The sequence below is a fragment of the Cebus imitator genome, unplaced genomic scaffold, assembly GCF_001604975.1.
Source record: "Cebus imitator isolate Cc_AM_T3 unplaced genomic scaffold, Cebus_imitator-1.0 Scaffold89, whole genome shotgun sequence".
Classification (NCBI taxonomy): domain Eukaryota; kingdom Metazoa; phylum Chordata; class Mammalia; order Primates; family Cebidae; genus Cebus; species Cebus imitator.
The window spans coordinates 3,770,935-3,789,463 of record NW_016107404.1 but is presented as its reverse complement, the minus strand read 5'-3'; the positions used below and the strand labels follow the sequence as shown (position 1 = coordinate 3,789,463).

Below are 18,529 nucleotides of genomic sequence, written 5' to 3'. Positions count from 1 at the left end.
TTTTTTTTGAAATGGAGTTTCACTCTTGTTACCCAGGCTGGAGTACAATGGCACAATCTTGGCTCACTACAACCCCTCCTGGGTTTGAGCAGTTCTCCTGCCTCAGCCTCCGAAGTAGCTGGGACTACAGGCATGCGCCACCATGCCCAGCTAATTTTTGTATTTTTAGTAGAGACGGGGTTTCACTATGTTGACCAGGATGGTCTCGATCTCTTGACCTCGTGATCTACCCACCTCAGCCTCCCAAAGTGCTGGGATTATAGGCGTCAGCCACCACACCCGGCCTACAGTTGGACCAGTTTTAACAGGTCCTGGACTTTATGACCTGATAAGTGTCTTTTAGAAGTAAAGCTGGTAGATGAGTGTGATCTGTTTACAAATTTGAAATTTTAAGGGATCTTATTTTTTTCATAGCCACTTCATTTCAGGTGAAACTCTATTTATGGTGCCTTTTGTGCTAGCACCTGGGCTCTCTTCTCAAACCTAAATTCCCAGTATTCTATCACATGTGTCCTATGCCCAGTCATATCAATCTTTTTTTATTCTGTGAGAACAATTTGCTTCTTTATCTCTCCATGTCATTCATACATTCATACATACTGTTCCCTCTGGCTAAAATATCTTTCCCAACCTTCCTTTGTTTTTTTTTTTTTTTTAGACAGAGTCTTACTCTGTCACCCAGGCTGAAGTGAAGTGGTGCAATCTCTGCTCACTGCAAACTCCACCTCCCAGGTTAAAGTGATCTTCTTGATTCAGCCTCCCAAGTAGCTGGGATTACAGGCACGAGCCACCATGCCTGGCTAATTTTTGTATTTTTAGTAGAGTTGGGGTTTCACCATGTTGGCCGTGCTGGTCTCAAACTCTTGACCTCAGGTGATCTGCCTGCCTTGGCCCCCTAGTGTGCCTGATCTTACATATTTTTTTGATATGTTACTTCTTATGACATTGAAAACTTCCTTTAATTCCTGTTCCTTCATGACATTCCCCATTCCAGCCTGCAGGTTTGTCTCCTCTCTGATTCACCTATTCCAATGCCTATTCTTATAAACATCAGTTGGGTTTCTTACCCATCTCCAAATGATGTACTTGAGAACCATATCATTTTACTTAGGCAGATCCAAATTTTGTGGGTACAGAAGTTTATGCAATCTGGGATGCCCTCTTTATAAAAAAAATACAATTTTAATAACATAAAATTAGGTATATTTATTGAGAACTAGGAAAGAAATCACAACAAATGCCTGAACTTTAAAGACCCAACTCTCTTTTTCGAAGACCTCTTTTGTTGATTTACCAGAAATGCTAACATATTAATATTTCCTAATAGCAACCTGGCTTTTTCTGCCATCTAGAATGCTCTGTAGCTGTCAGTATCTCACAGAAACCTGTGCAGTTGAGGGTCCCCAGAGCCTAAGCCTCATTGTCTTTATAGCAAATCTGTCTTTAAAAAATGTATCTCTGTATCTCCAAGGGCCAGTACAATGGTTAGACAGTAGAAGGTACTTCATAAATGTTAGTGATGACAATACTAAATTTTATTTAAAGGTTAAGAAATTCTGTCACTCTTTTTTGTTCCAGAAAAAGACATTGCCAGAAACCACCCTTCCCAATGTGACTTAGACAAGATTCATAGATGACCCCCTTGCTCACATAAGGCAAGGCCAGAGGCTGACCCTCCAAATTCCCTTTCTTTGCCTCAGAAATGATTAGTGGAACTGCTTGTCTCGTCTGATCAACTGGAACAAAATGACTGTTAAAATCAAACTTCCTCGAGATCCCTGACCTCTGGTCACCTCCAGCTGAGCCAGCATCCAGCTTTTCCCAAGAATAGACTAGACTGGCCTCAGGGAAGACATTCTCCAACCTACCAGCCTATCAGGCCACCTCTGATTCCATTTCCCCACACTGCTTCTTTCTAGCTTTGTTCATTCCACCTTTCAGAAGCTTGTAGATCTTAGGGTCACCTCCTTCTCCCCATTTCAACAGTACCTTTTCCCAGCCTTCTAGGATGTCTCTTGCCAGACTTTCAAATTAAGTCTCTCCTTACTAAGTCTGAACTTGCTTTTTATGTGATAGTGAAATTATTGAAGAAAATAAGTAATGAATGAATGGGCGTGAATGCTTGTCAAGCAATGAGTATTCTTTGTAACTCTTTCCTGTGCTGCTGCATGATAATGCTATTGCTTTCCTTCTGAGCCTATGTGGTCTCTGTCTTTTGACCTCTGTTCCTTCTGCCGGTTGCAACACACTCCTCTGTCAGCCATTACTATAAGCTTAATCTGTCAGTATTGTCATACAGTTCTGACCTCTCCCTTCATTTTGGCTTAAATCCTACCTTTGTTATAATTTAGTCTGGATCCTAATCCATTCAGACTTTTTCCTGGCTTAGGTTCAAGAAAAGCTGACTCTCTTTCTACAATCAAAATTGAGTATGCGAGTTAGCTTTGAAAAGGCCTGATAGCTACCCATTGCAAAAAGTTAGTGAACAGGCATTCCACATGCAACAATTGCATGTAAAGTATTGGAAGTAGGAATTTGAAATTCATGCCTCTGGACAATAAAATCAGCCATGTTTTATTTTAAATTGGTAGAATAATGACAGAAGGTTGGAGAGAAGCATTTTATGGATGGATATTGATTGGGATGAAGATTACGAGCATTGGTTTTTTATGTGTAAAATTTCAGATATTGGCAAAAGCCATAAATAATATAATATATGAAAAAGTACTGAAATTAGGTTTTGGGAGACATTTGGATTCTGTTATTTAAAATCTTTGAAAAATGCTGTGATCTGTAAAATGAAATCTTGGAACACAGTACATTTTTGCAGTACAGATATAGTTTCCAAATTTTGGGTAAAGACTAATATTTTCTCACCTTTATAAAATACATTAATTGGATTCTCATTTGATTTTACAACTTCATGTTAATTATAGAATACAGATTGGCATATTTAAAATTTTCAATGTTTTGAACATCTAAGTACATAAAGTACAGTTTTAAACTTATTCTTTCATTAGATGAAGGTATATGTTGAAGAAAAATGAGTAGATGATGAAAGTTCTGTATTGGCACCCTGCATAGGCACAATATATTCATATATAAAAATGTGATTAAGATAATGTTAAATTATAGAGTAATTTTTACAGTCTTGTTTTATAGACTAACAAATACAAACTTCACCAGACATTAAAATCCATTATTTCAGATAAGTAACAATGATTTGTAAGAGCCAAGTGGTAGATTTAACACAACCTCACATTTTAATAAAAGTGTTACAAAGTTTTAGTTTGTAAAAATTCAAAAAGGTTAACATTTTAGATATAAAAAGAGCAAGGCACAAATCGATTTAATGGGAGATAGAGGGTAAAGCATGCAATGCTTAGACTTTAAAAATCCAATTATTCCTATTGCTCTGCATATTTTAGGCAGTCATATTTTAGTGCTATCCCATGCCTCACTTGTCTTGTTGCCTCTTATCAGACCTCCTGTTTGCATTTTAATTGACTTGGGGAAAAGCAAAGGGGAAAAGAAAAGGAAGTTGTAAAATTAAAGAGAGGGCTGTGCATATTTGAAAGCACATATGTGACCCCCCTCTGACTATGTTATGCCAATGCTTTAAATATCATTCTGCTCTAACAGTCAGATCCCTATCAGTCTGACCAGTTTTAAACTGTCACTTCCAAATTTAAATACATTATTTTGTGAAAGTTTATGCCACCACTCTTAAAAGTACTTAATAAACACAAAAATCATAGCAGAGTTACTTGGAAACACCCACTAGGCTATACACACTTGCCACATGCTAAAAGAATAGGCTACAATTTTGTTTATGTTCTTATGTTTCACACCTATTTAATGTCTGCAAACTTTTATGTTCTAATCTGAAAATGAGGACAGTGAGAGCAGCTTTATAAGAAGGCGGCAAGAATGAAGGAAACGGTAATGCTTGGGCATGCCTGAGGAAGTAGCTTCCCTGGGAGAGTCTTACGGTGTTTTGTTAGACATTCTGAAGCGCTTTTGTAGCTGCTTCTTGGGCAGTGGTTCTCAAACTTCTGTCTCCAACCCTTTTTATACTGATAAAAATGTTACTGAGAACCCCAAAGACCTTTGCTTCTTTGGATTATATCTTTTGACACTGACTATATTTTAGGTTAATATATATTGATTTTTTTTCAATACCTGTAATAAACTCACTGCATCCTAGAATAAACAAATGTTATATGAAAATCTAAATTTTCCAAAACAACAAATAAAGGGAGAATAATGGCATTGTTTTACGTTTTTCAAAATGCTTTAATGTGTTGCGTGAGAGGCTTAGATCCTTACCTTGGCTTTTGCTGTCAGTCTTCTGTGATGTGTTGTTTTGGTTGAAGCGTAGAAAAAATATCTGGCTTCACGTAGATCTGGGCTGGAAAAGGTAAGACCTCGAGGTCCCCTTAAACAGTTTAGGGAACCCCTAGATGTCCTGAAGCCACCCTTGAGAATGCTGTTCTGGAAAATAGAAGCAATGGGGAGGAGAGGCGAGGCTGTGTTTCCAGCACTGGTTTGTGCCCAATCTGGGAAAATTTGATGGAAAAACACTAGAGACGCTGAGACTTACTTTTTACCTTCAAACTGCCTTTAATCTGATTCCCTGTCCATTGCCTTGACGTAACCCATTCCCACTTTGCTCCTGCCAGGAAGATCAAAATTCTGGTCTGTACTCATTTCACAAAAGAACCTGGGAAGAGAGGATAAGAGCTACTTGGATAATAACACATTCCTATTATGCAAGTTTTACCATACAACATGAGGGAAGGGGGGCAATGTGGTTTGATTTATTACTGAATATTATAGATCCTTGAAATATACAGATATGACATTTGTAGTTTCACAAGTGACAGAGAAGATGCATGGCAGGTAATCATGTCACTTTTTTCAGAGGCATGAGTCTGGAACAGATGGTAAAGCTAGTGGGTAAGTGTGATTAAATCACTGACAAGAAGGCTTAGCTGACTCCCAGCACCTCCGTCCCAGTGTAATTTGCAAATGGCCACTCTTATTGTGTAAACTGCTCCCAGAATATATGCAATTATTGTTGAAAGTCTTGGGATTTGAAGGCATATTGTTGTTTTGTGAAAAATGGCCTTGGGAAATTAAAAATCCAACTACTACTCTTGAAAATGGAAACAGAAAGTGAAGCTATAGTGCTCATTAAAAAAAATAACTCTAGATTTTGTTTTGGTCTAATATTTATGAAATAATTAAGGACCCAAGTATATCATTTAAATTTAAGTTTTATTGCATTTTATGAAGGTAATTAGATGTAATTGTGGTATTCACAAATTTGGCCATTTGGAAATGTCAGAAATCTCCTGTTAAATCTGTATTTATATTTAATGTTAGATTAATCAGTGTTGTTGTTAATTCTCAGCTTTGTATGGCTTTGAAATCTTTGGTTAAATCTATTCTTAGGAGAAACTGAAATGTACTGATTATTGGTTATAGTTGCTAGAAACTTTATAAAGCAAAAAAGAAACAATATCAAATAGAATTTTTTACTTTGTTATGTAAAATTTTGTGTGCTATCTGTATTTTAAGATCATCTATGAAGGACTGTATTTAAAAGGCATCAAATAATTGCCTCACCTGTATAAAGTGCTATCTAAGTGTTTGCTATTTTTACACTTTCTTACAAATACCAATTTAATAAAAGAAGAAGAGAAAAACAAAACAAGATAATTTTTTGAGTGCCTGCTCTGTACCAGTTACTTTTTTAGGCATTTGAAATGGACTGCCTAGAACAGAACTAGATAGTGTATGTTACACATCACAATATTTTATTGCGTAAAATTCTCCAAATTCTTACAAAAATTCCTTTTTGATTTCTCTGTGTCTATATGTGTGTTTACTGTAACTTATTCAAATTTGCTCTCACTGAAATACATTATTGTATGTGGCAATTCCCAGATGTTTATTTCCATCTGAAATGCTAAACCAACTATTTCTTAATTACTGTTAACTGATGATGGAAGCTTAGACAGTATAAACTTTATTAATAAACTTACTAAGCAAGAAAAAGATAATTTGGCAAAATCTGTTGACAGGTTCATTCTCTAGCGATACATTATATTTTGATTATTTGTTGTTTATTGATACTCCATTTCTGATAGAGGAAATTTTACACATATAGGTGAAAACACATTAACTTATTAACTTTAATAAAATACAAGATGTAGAATATGATGTTTAAAAATAAAAGACTATAAGATTTTTATACTGTTTAGCTTAAATGTATAACTAAATATATTATAAGAATGCTAACACATTTTTAGAAAGTCTTGAATCCTTGGTCTAGATTTTCTTTATATCTAAGCTGCTTAGAACTTTCACCTAGAAAATCAGCCTTAGATGATTTTAAATGGTTTAGCTTATCTATAGCCATCTAAAAACTTGCTTGGGACTTCTGATTCTGGTTATATATAGTATCAGCTAATTGAAGATTATCAAGGTACTGTCTGCTTAAGACATGGAAACACATCATGTTTGGCTAATTTTAGTGGCATATGAGTTTGTTCATTTTTAAACAGTATGATTTGTTATGTAACCTGAAAGTTAACTCACTGCTACTCCCTCACCCAAAACCTTCTCAGATGCCCCATTCTCACCTCTCACATCCAGTCATAATTAAACACTCTTTCTGTGTTCTCACAACACTGTGTACATATCACTATTACGGAATTTGTTATAGCTTAATATGCTAAAACGGGATGGCAAATTTTAGGGAACCAAAGCCTTCTATTAGTTTCTTCCTCTAATACTTCAGGTAGTGCCAGAAATTAGTAAACCCCCAACAGGCATTTATGGGGATCAATGGATTAATCTTGAAGAGGCTTTTTTACTTAAAAGCATAGTAAAATTGACATGATTTTTAAAAAGCTGTCATATGGCATGTGCTGGATGTATTTTATTTTCTGTCCTTTATCTTCTTTATCCTTTGGGAAAGCATTCTCACTACATTCTTGTTCCATATGGTTAAAAGAGAATAATTCAAACTCCCTACCTTAGGGGTGAGCATATGATCCAGGACTTTTGGAGTTTCTTTTTCACCCAATTGCCCAGTTATGAGAACCAATGTATTCCTTTATTTTGCTTTTGATAATTCTAATGGAGTGTCACACACATTTAATAGCACCCTGGCTAATGTAACATCTGCATTTTAGAATTTGTCCATCAGAAATATTTATCCAGTTCATGTTCTTTAACACTTTCTGAACTATAGCTTGATATGTATATGAAATTCTATTTTATTGCCTCTCTTACTACAAAAGTTTTTAACTCTCACAAGTAGTTTTATTTATTTTTCTTTGCATAGTATTTCAAGTGTTTTGCACAGAGTCAGTTACTTTTAAACATAGTTTTTATGAATGATGTTTTCTTTGCAACTTGTCTTCTTTCTTGAATGTCTAATATCTAAGGCTTTGTTCTTCATTCTTTTCTCATGCTTGCCATTTGTCTTGATGTTCTTCGATGATTTTTTTCCAGCCTATTTTTCTTACTTAAGATAAAGAAAGACATAGACACATCCATTTTATATTTCAGCAATATTTATCTTTAAAAGAAACCCACACAATTGTTAAAGTAAGATGTCCCACTGCATATTATAGATATTGGTAATGGCTTATCTTTCTCTTTTAAGTTTCTTTATTAAAAGAGAGAAACTGCTAAAGAGTAAATATTTGTTTTTATTTTCACGGATCTCTTTAGCTTTTGACTCCCCCGTGATCACTCAAAAAAGAAATAAAGTGACATTTTTACTTTCCAGAGCCTATACACAGCCAAAAATGGCTTTAGAACTCTATGCATCAGTGAATGCTAAAGAAAGAAAAATATTTCATGTTATTTTTAGTGTTTGCATGTTAGCATTTCAATTACATGCTTATTAGTGTACACTCTTCTTAAGTTTGGGGTTGGTTTTGATGAGTGTGGTAGCATAATATTTTTTAGAATGTTTTATTACAAAATCAGCCAATACTGTTTAAGAATTACATTAAAATTGGCAAACTGCCAATTGAAAAAAAAAAACGTTAAAAGTGGATAGTAATTGAATGATTATTTTAATTAAAAATATATGTTTGTGCCTAGTGACATCATTTTTACAGAAAAGTGGTATTGAATGTTTTAGGGTACATCCATCTCGCAGCTTAGACATTAAAATGTGTTGAGAAATTAATTTCCTTGCTATTCCTTTTTTATTTTTGAAATGGAACTTCGGTCTTGTCACCCAGGCTGGAGTCCAGTGGTGTAATCTCGGGTCACTGAAACCTCCACCTTCTGGGTTCAAGAGATTCTCCTGCCTCAGCCTCCTGAGTAGCTGGGACTACAGGCACTTGTAACCATGCCTGGCTAATTTTTGTATTTTTAGTAGAGACGGAGTTTTACCGTTTTGACCAGGCTCTTCTCGAACTTTTGACCTCAGGTGATCTACCCACCTCAGTCTCCCTAAGTGCTGGGATTACAAGCATGAGCTGCCACTCCCTCCTTACTATTCTTGAGCACAATGTAGTGAAATGACCTATTTGGAGCCAGAAATTAACCAGCAATCTATACAAGCTCTTGTTAATCTTTTCATTCAAATTATAACCTTAAATTTTAATCTCAGAAGAAAATTTTTATCACTCAATCTGTGAAATACAGGATCCAAATAAATAGTTTTTGCTTTAATATTTTTTACACTTCATAATTGCTTACCCTGTAGAATACTTATTGCTAGTAATGTAATTATCATAAACAGTACCTGAAACATTGATTTCTAATCAAGTTCCATGACTAACCAATCTAAAACATATATTTTCAAGAGATTCACCCCAGGGTTATCTATCCATGGATTTTCTTTCCCGTTACACTTTAAAATTGACTGGGAGCTCCTATAAAATGCTTACTGGATGTGCCTCATAACAAATAAACAGTAATCTTTGAAGGTAGGACATTGGGTTATACTTTTTAAAACTCTGCAGATAATTTTAAGGTGAACCAAGATGAAATACTATTTTTTGAACCAAATTAATGTTCAGAAACATGTTATTCAATTTTTAATCATTTGTTGAGAACTAATTCCTTGACAAAAAAGACATTCACTTTGTGGTTAATGTCAAAATTTTTCATAATGTCAAAAATATTTCATATTCATTTCTTAATATGAAATATGTTGTAGAAATCCCTGATAATCACAAACATCTGCATTTTAAAAGATTTCCATTATTGTCAACTATTTATTATTATTATTTGGATCTTCCTGGGGAGGCTTTATCTCACTGGGAGGTAATCCATGTTAAGTTTTAATTCACAAAATGAAAGTTCTTGAGAAAGGGTTGAAGCATATAGGTCATTAGCAAAAAGTTGATGTTGAAATATTCACTGACGTGTCCATTATAATAATGAATACTAAATTAGTATAAGATTTATTTTCCTAGAATAGTAATTTTCCCATGCAAGCACTCGCAATATTTTATTGCAGTAGGTTCACTTCTAAAGTTGTTTCTGAATACATGTGGCACATGAACAAAATCAAATTGGTAAAAATAAACATAGAAATGAGGGATTAACAACAACAACAAAAAACCCTAAAGTTAAATCCAACGTTTTGTTTCAGCACAATAAAATGCAATCTACTGAAATAAAATCTTTGATTAATTCAAGAAGTAGTTTAGTAGCAAAATTTAAAGCAATAAAATTATTTTGGTAAGAGTATTTAAAAATAACCTAAATTTAAGTATTCTTATCAAAAGATACTTCTATTATAATAAAATATCAATTTTCAATTATAATTCTTAAAATATTTATTAAGTGCCAAGTTTAATGATATGCTGTACCAGAGACATAAATATAAGTAAGAGGTGATTCCTGCCTTTAAATAGGTATTCATGTGTAGATGACACAGACATATGCGTACAAATCGCAAGGTAGTGACTGCTATACTAATAAAGTGTGGCCATCAGAAGAGGGCATGTTTCAGCTATGAGGCATTGACCAAGGCTGACCAAAGGAAGAGGTGTTGAAATGGGTTTTAAAATATCAGGATAAGTTTTCTATAGGGAGCACAATGGGTGAAGTGAATCGATAAAACGTAGAGCATTCTGCAGAAGGTAAGGTATTCGATAGGGACAGAAATGATAGTGTAAGTACAAAGACCAGCTGTTAGTGGGGCTGTAGTCTCCTTAGCCCCAGATGATAAAGAGCCTTGAATGTTAAGCCAATGTTCCTGCTCTTCTTCCCAGGGTCAATGAAAAACCATTCAAGCAATGTAATTTTGAGATTCTTAAGACTCCTGATTCCTTGGCCACTTTCCTTAGCCTGACACCAGTTTGCCTTCCCACAGCCATACATGAATTTTCTTTCCTATTGATCATTTTGCTAACTAAAATGTTTCACAATATCTTGATTTCTTAAAAATCAGAACAAAAACAGTGAATGTCCCATAAATATATGTACACATAATATATATTCGTTATTTCCCTTAAAGATGAGTCATTATGATTGAGGTTTATAATTTCTTCAGTATGTGCAAATACTATAATTTTGCTGTATAAAATGCAAGCACATGTCAAATACAAATTTAGTTTATAATAAGTACTCTGAAAAAGCTTTGCAATATCCCACCCAATAAATAATGCCTACCTCATCTGAAAAACTTGAGAATTAAATCAGAGGAAGGAGTTACAAAACTAAGGGATTTCTGGGGAAAGACTGTACAAATAATCACCCTGAGAACACAGCTGTGTGTTTTTTGTTATTGTTGGATTTAAAAAAAAATGGTTTTAATCTTAAGGTTTCTTTTATAATCTTGGGAAATTTTAAGTTTTCAAAATGTTTAACTTGTTGAAAGTAAGCAAGTTAATACTACAAACAAACATTCATTCATTTAACAAATATTTATGAAGCACCAATATAAGTGAGGCAACTTTCAAGGAAAAGAGCGTGCAGCCATGAAACAGAGTAGAACTGTTCCTGATCTCATAGGGCTTACATTCTAGTGAGGGTTGTCAATATGTGGGCAGAGTCAAATAATAGGGAAATTAGTGTACAATGTAACAGATAATGGATGCTGTTGAAACAAGAAGAGATTGGATTACTAACAGAAGGGGGAATTTGTTCATTTTTATTAAATAGTTGGGAAAGGGTTTAATAATTAAGTAGTATTTAAGCCATGTATATAGAAGGGAGCAGCAGGAACAAACCTCAAGTTTGAAGAATGTTCCCTGCTTCAAAGGGGAAGCAAGAAGTCCCACGCAGCTGCAAGACAATAAGTCAATGACAGAATGACCAACAGGAGATGAGGACAAATTGTGGAGCTGCATGGAACAAGGGAGAGGGAGCCAAATTTCCTGGGGCCTTGCTGGCCATTTCGGGACTTTTTCCTTTTACTGAGTAAGGTAGGAATTCATTGGACAGTCTTACATTTTAGAAGAATTAATCTGGCTTTTCCTAAATCTATGGAGAATGAGGGTATAAGGAGTCTATTGTGATTACCCAGGGCAAAGCTGATAGATGCTTGCATCAGAGTGAAAGCCGGGAAGGCAGGGTCACATGGTTCTATTCTGTGTGTATTTATTTTGAAGATATAAGAGGCATGAATATCAATATGTAAAATATTAAATTCTATCTACCTACTTAAAATTATCTACATATATGTGACAGGCTTTTATTATTACCAAAAACACAATAATCACAAAGGATTCTTCAACCCTAAAACAGTTAAGAAAATATTTCATATATTTTTCATTGACATTAAGCATCAAAAAGGAGAGAGGAAAAACTATCTTTGTAATTGTTGTGTGTCCAATCCATGCGTTGGCCTGTAAATATATTTACTTATAGTATCTGATGTGAAAAATAAACTGTTAGTGAGAATATATGTAGATGTTCGTTTCCTTCCAGTCATCTATAGTGACTGTGTTATTGAAATCAAATTTATAAACTGCCTGCCTATGTAGACACTCAGAAACATTACAAATGCATTGATAACATCATTCCTTACACCTGGCCCTATACAATAGAGAATCAGTATCTCTTCTTCCTGGCTAGGTAGTCATTCTGAATTAGAGAGTCTGACTACTTCTGATCGAAAGCCAACAGTGGGACTTCAACCATTACTTAAATGTAGACTGGAGACAGAATCTGAAAAGGTTTTTATTTGGAAATTACTGAATAGCATACTACTTCAAACTTATTAGCTTAAAACATGAAGCATTTGTGATTTCTCGTAAGTCTTAGTGGATCTCAGCTTTGTTTCTTCACTTGTCTGAAGTTTGCTGGCAGGCTGGTAGGGGCTAGCTTGTCCAGGAAGTCTCAGCTGGTATGACTCAGCTCTGCCCCTTGGATTCTTCTCAGAGTGAAGATGGAAGTACAGGGGGCAAAGTGAAAAATGCACATACTTTTTCAAGCCTCTGTTTGTGTCAAGTCTGATAATGTCCAATTGGCCAAATCAAGTCACATGGCCAAGAGCACTTTCATGGTGTGGGGGTAAAAGGTCTCTTGACTATTTAATAAAGAGAACTTCAAAATCAAAAGCACTTTAAGGAGCAAACAAAACAAACAGCCTCAACCACAAACACAAAAATCATTACAACCACCATTTCTTTGTCGTGTCAAGTTTGGAAGACAAGCAATTTTGGTTAAGGCCTTATTCCAAATTCTGACCCTTTGTTGTTCACCAAAATGTGGTTGCAGTGCCTAGAACAGAAAAGTGATTTAAAAGCTATTTAAAAAAACTTTCAAATACTCACCTCAAACTTTACCCTGGTAAGCACACTAATAGAATCACACAGGATTATATTTTGGACACTTAGGTGAAAAATAAGAGATCGTAAGACATGAAATTCAAGGACTATTCAGTTTAGTCTTTGGAAAAAGACAAGGCAATTTCTGGCTGGAACTGATTCCCTGACTTACATTGTACTTGATTTCTTCAAATTTCAATAATCAGATCTTTGAAAATTTCACTCCATGTACTCTGATATGTTTTATCTTTCATTGACATCAGACAATAGCTAAATTGGCTATTGCCAAGTATAAATAAAAATAATTCAAAGATGATTAAAATATTAAGGACATCTCAAAGGTACAGCAGTGTACCAGTCTAGCAAACTAGTCCAGAAAATGTAAACAAGTCCTGTCTAATGTTTTCCAGAAGGTCTTTTAATATAAATTATTAATTTTTAAAATTTTATAATAAAATTAATATAAACTTCATGCCTAGAATTTGTTAAATTCATTCTTCCTCCTGATAATTATTCCAATTAATTTGTAGTCAAATAATGGTGATTATGGAAATGTTAGAGATTCCACATCTTCTTATTCTGACTATAAACCACAATCTGAGTAATTTGCTGCTTCAATAATGTCAAAATTAATAAGCTAAAGTCAAAACAGTATTAGGAGTAGTTTCAATATTTACTATAAATATACCTAAATATGCTTTAGACAAGATAGGATTAAGTAAATAAAAGCCAATGACATTAAGAATTTATTTTATCATTACCAAAAGCTACATATAACATCTCCTGTCATTCTTGATTCAATGCCTTTGCCAGTTAGGACTGCAATATGTACTTACCCAATATCCCAGTGACCCGTAATCTGTATCATGATGCCACTTTCTCTTCTTTCCTTGATTAGTCGTTGCTGTAACTGCTGTAGCTGCTTCTATGGTAGTTCTCTCTTTTCTGCCATAGATGGAAGCCATTTTGAAAGTTCTAACTTCCAATTGAGTAGCCAGGAATTTGTGATATTGATAATATTTTTTTCTTGTGAAAGCTTTGTGTGTGTGTTGTGTAAATGTGTATACCTAAAGCCTTTAATTTTCCTACCTTATTATCTTCTTCCCCTTAGACAAATCTCAGTGGTTACTATTGTATCTAGAGTAGCAGCTAAGAATAACCACTAGTTTAGAGACAGAAGTCTGAAAATTTCCTGAATCTAAGCAGTTAACCTTCTTTCTATGTTCCTTTTGATGAGATTCTGTACTGTGACTATTTGTAAATATAAAAGCAGCTCCTTGAGACAGATGGTTATTTACAGTGTTTTCTCTATTATGCAGGATAAATTATTAACAAGAAAATAATTGAATATTGAATATGCCCTGGCAAAGAAACAATCTTTCACCAAGTCTGTCACACAGTATGCTGCAAGCATGCATTCCAATTAGTTGAGTGGGCCAAGTAGGTTTGTGTATCAAATTGTTTAAATTCATGATCCAATCCAGCTTTCATTAAGAACTTAGTACAATTGCAAATCAATTATTATTCAAGTTTGTTAACTTTCTGCAAATTTCAACTGTATCTTATAACTCATGGATTTAAATCATAATTCAATATGCATACAATTGAAAAAGTTTTCTCAAAAGCTTGTTTTCATTAATTTTCATTTTGATAGCATTATTTCACATCCGATCAAGTAATTCATCACGTTAACATATTAAAATGCATTCATGGGAAATATTTTACATCATTTTTATATGTAATTTTTTAACTGCCAAGGATTGGAATAGAAAAGAACATAGCTAGGAGAGGGAATAACTAAATTATTTTAATATCTTTGGATATCAATAGGAAAAAAGGCAAAATTGTTTAACAATTATAAAATAACAGTAGCCTATATCAATGGTTCTGAAACTGTGCTCCCAGCACTGGGAGCATCAAAAGTACCTGGAAATTTGTGATAAATGTAAACTTTGATACCTCAGAACTTCTAAATCAGAAACTCTGTGAGTAGGACCCAGCCATCTGTATTCTGACATCAAAGAGATTCTGATAAAAGGTAAAGTTGCACAACTACTCTCCTATTGAGTTTTTATCTCTTCAAGCACTGTTGCAGTCATATTATCATTTAACCTATATTTAAAAGACAAAACATTATAACAATATTTAACAAACGAGCAAAATGGAACTCAGGAAGATTATGATTCACTTTTTCAAAGTTCCACAGCTACATTGATGGCAGAACCAATATCTCATTTGACTTTTACTAACATTTGTCTCCATTGAAAAACTCATAATTTTCAGCCTAAATGATTAGACACATTAAAGGAAAAGGAAAGTCTAGGTCAGGCAAGACATTGACTTTGGCATGATGTTGAAGTAGAAGGACAATCAATGCACTTGTATTTACTGAGTGGCCACTATAGGATAATTCTCTGGTAGCATGAGGCTGCAAAAATTATGTTACATAGTTTCTGCTATGGAGCAAACTACTGTTCTTTCAACAAGTATTATACCAGTGACTGTAGTAGGTATAGCAGATACAACCAGAAGCAAAACAGAGTTCTTCCTCTTAAGGATCTTGCCACCTACCATGAGACACAGAAAAAAATGGATAATCTCAATATAGAAGAAAATATATAAAGGATACAAAGGTCATCATGATGGGCATATAGGAAAAATGCTTCATCTGGCTCTAAGTTTAAAGGAAGAGCATGCAACACCTAGTCTTTCAATAGAGCAGGGGAGAAATATCTTGATCCATAAAAATAGCTAAAGATGTAAGAGAGAAGAATGGGCATGCATCTTTATTATCCTGTCATTTGTTATCTAAAGAAGGGTGTAGACATTTTTAATTTTCATTATTATGAAGGACTATTGTCCATTTATTATATATATGTATGTGTATATATGTATATGTATTTATATGTGTGTGTGTGTGTATATATATATATATGTGTGTATACATATATGTATTTTAAATCCAAAATGTTTCTAATTGAGTATTCTAATTAAAATGCAACAATTTAAATATTTCAGAGCATAAAAATTAACATTCATTCTGTTCATAAAAATCTCTATAATTTGGAAGATTAAAAATAAAAAGAATAGTTCACAGCTTATTTTATATTTGAGGGTATCAGATACAAAAAATTATTGACAAATAAAGGTGACTTGAAGCCACTAGAGAATATTTACAGTCAATGCAAATGTGGGAGACAGCTTTGAATACGTTGTAGAATACATGTAATAAAAATATATAATATGTACAAACTTCTGCTGCAGAGTTTGTATAACATTTTGAAATTGATGAAAATATATTATTTTCATAACAATCGCAGCAAAGTGCAGCACAGTAATGTTAAGCTATTCAATTTTTTGCAGATTTGAGCTCATATTCAGTTTTCTGTTACAAGTGGATGTTATATATGGTGAATGTTAAAAAGCAAACAGGCAAACACCTAATATATTAGAGCAGATGAAGAAAAAATAGCTAAATCAGAATGATTTCTCTACATTTTCAGTATGTGAGCCAATGAAAATAAAAATTTACTATTCAGCCTTTTCATTTTAATTATTGAAGTATATTGTTTGTTATTATCATTACCTGATTATGGGTAATATTTCTATCAGCTAACTAATTTCTAATGTGTAGCTAATAGGGTAATAAACATGATGAAGGATAAGAGGACTTTCTAACCCTTTGTGAGTCCACAAAAATACTCATTTCTGGGACATCCAAACAATACATTGACTTCACTATTAAGTAATGTCAGTGTTAGCTACAGTTCTGACTAACTATGCACAAATTCTTTTTGCGACAAGGTGAGACATAAATAAATATCCCGTCAGTGATATTAAATATTTATTACATTAAACTTTTAAGTATTGAAAACAACAGTTAATCTCAGGAAGAAATATTACAATAGTTCACAAATAATTGGATATTTATAACCACAGTAGGTTGCTTTGAGAGTGTGCTCTCAGCAGGGAATTAAAATGCACCTCTGTGCACATGCTGACACAGGAGAGATGAAATGCAAAATCAAGATCTCTCCAGAGGACACCAACATTCTTGGACTAGCTCCAAAAGGAGGCAGAAACTACAGGCTAGTTCTAATTTGGTATCTGATAACCAAGAGAGAAGGCCATTGTTGTGGAGGTGATGAATGGGGAGGCAGTGAGTAGGGGACATTACAGAAATAGCAGTTGTGACAGTTGTCTGGGTTAAATTTTACAAAGAATATTTTAAAAACAAGATGGGCCAAACAGAACCAAACCATCTCTCTATCTTGGGTCTCAGTGCTTTTGGGAAAAGACAGTTATGGAGAAACCATATCCATCCCAAAGACCTTAAACTGGAAGCACAGTCAAGGCATTCTAATGCCTTCTTTGGTTGACAAGTTCTAACCCACCTCAGCCCATCACAATCTCAGATGTTGTCTGTAATAATGCGTGGTTGTCCTATGTCGGTAGATCTAGACATCATCGGAATAAGCAACCATGTCCCAGAACAGTGCTTAATGGAAACAACTAAGTGAGTCTAGGATTAGGTCAGGGTTTGATATTATCTATGCTATTTATGGACAAAATTGTTTCAAATTCAGTCTAGCCCGGAATAGAAAGGTAGACAAGTCAGTCTAGAATAGAGATAAAAATTATTTAAATTAGTTTTACAAGTGGATGTTTTAAATGCAAGTCTATTATGACATGTTTTCCAGACTCCTTAAAGAGCTATCTTAGAAATGAAGTAGTATCATTTATTCAACTTCAGAATGAACTCAGATAACCCATGATTTAAAAATGAGGCAAAAAATTGTCTCAGAATAGACTACAGTTAAATAAATAATACTTATAAGTCTGTATTACATAACGATACTCATGCATATAAGAAATCATGGTATTTCTCTATTTACAATTTTGAAATTTCTATTTTCCTATTAAAATAAACAAAAGTACGTTATCTGTGCTAGGGGGCTTTATGTAGCCAGGCGGCTTTACTCCAGCATTGAGCCCTGAAAGGAGGAAATGAGGTGATAGGGTAGGGAAAGAGCACAAAGAAACTTACAGTAAGCTGCACATACTTTTGTTCTACAAACAAATCTATTGCCTTAAACCCATTGCTAGGTTTCCTTGGGGACTATTGTCTGTTTTGTTTTAGGGAAGTGGAAATGTATTTATATATTTTAACTGCTGAATTAATGGTTAAGAATTCAACATGATTTTTATTTCTTTTAAAGAGTAAGATTAAAATTGAAAATGGTTTCTTTTGTAAAAAAGAGACTACATGCAGTTTTATCCAAATACTTTTTAAATGTGTTTAATTATTTTATAACCAGCAAACATATTATATAATTCATTTTTATGCAATAGTAGTAGATATGTTTTTGAAAGTTTAACTGATATTTTTTAAATGAATAGAATAAATATTTAATATCACTTAAAACAGAATATACTAGCCTGCACTAACCACTCTTTTTGTTATATAACTATTCAAATACACTTTCTTATTCTTGCAGTCAGAATTAAGGACGAAGTTGTAAAAAAAGGTAAATATATGGTAGATGCTATTTATTCTTTTTTTTTCCATTTATTTATTTTATTGCATTTTAGGTTTTGGGGTACATGTGAAGAACATGCAAAATTGTTGCATAGGAACACACGTGGCATTGTGATTTCCTGCCTTCCTCCCCATCACCTACATCTGGCATTTCTCCCCTTGCTATCTCTCCCCAGCATCCCACCCCCCACCGTCCTTCCCCTATTTCCCCCCAACTGACCCCAGTGTG

The 18,529-nt window shown here is 34.0% G+C and overlaps 1 protein-coding gene across 1 annotated transcript in view; it reads left to right on the top strand.

The window, feature by feature from the left end:
- SPAG16 (sperm associated antigen 16) overlaps window positions 1-18,529 on the top strand; it is a 1,101,632-nt gene that overhangs the window by 903,832 nt on the left and 179,271 nt on the right. The window lies entirely within an intron of this gene.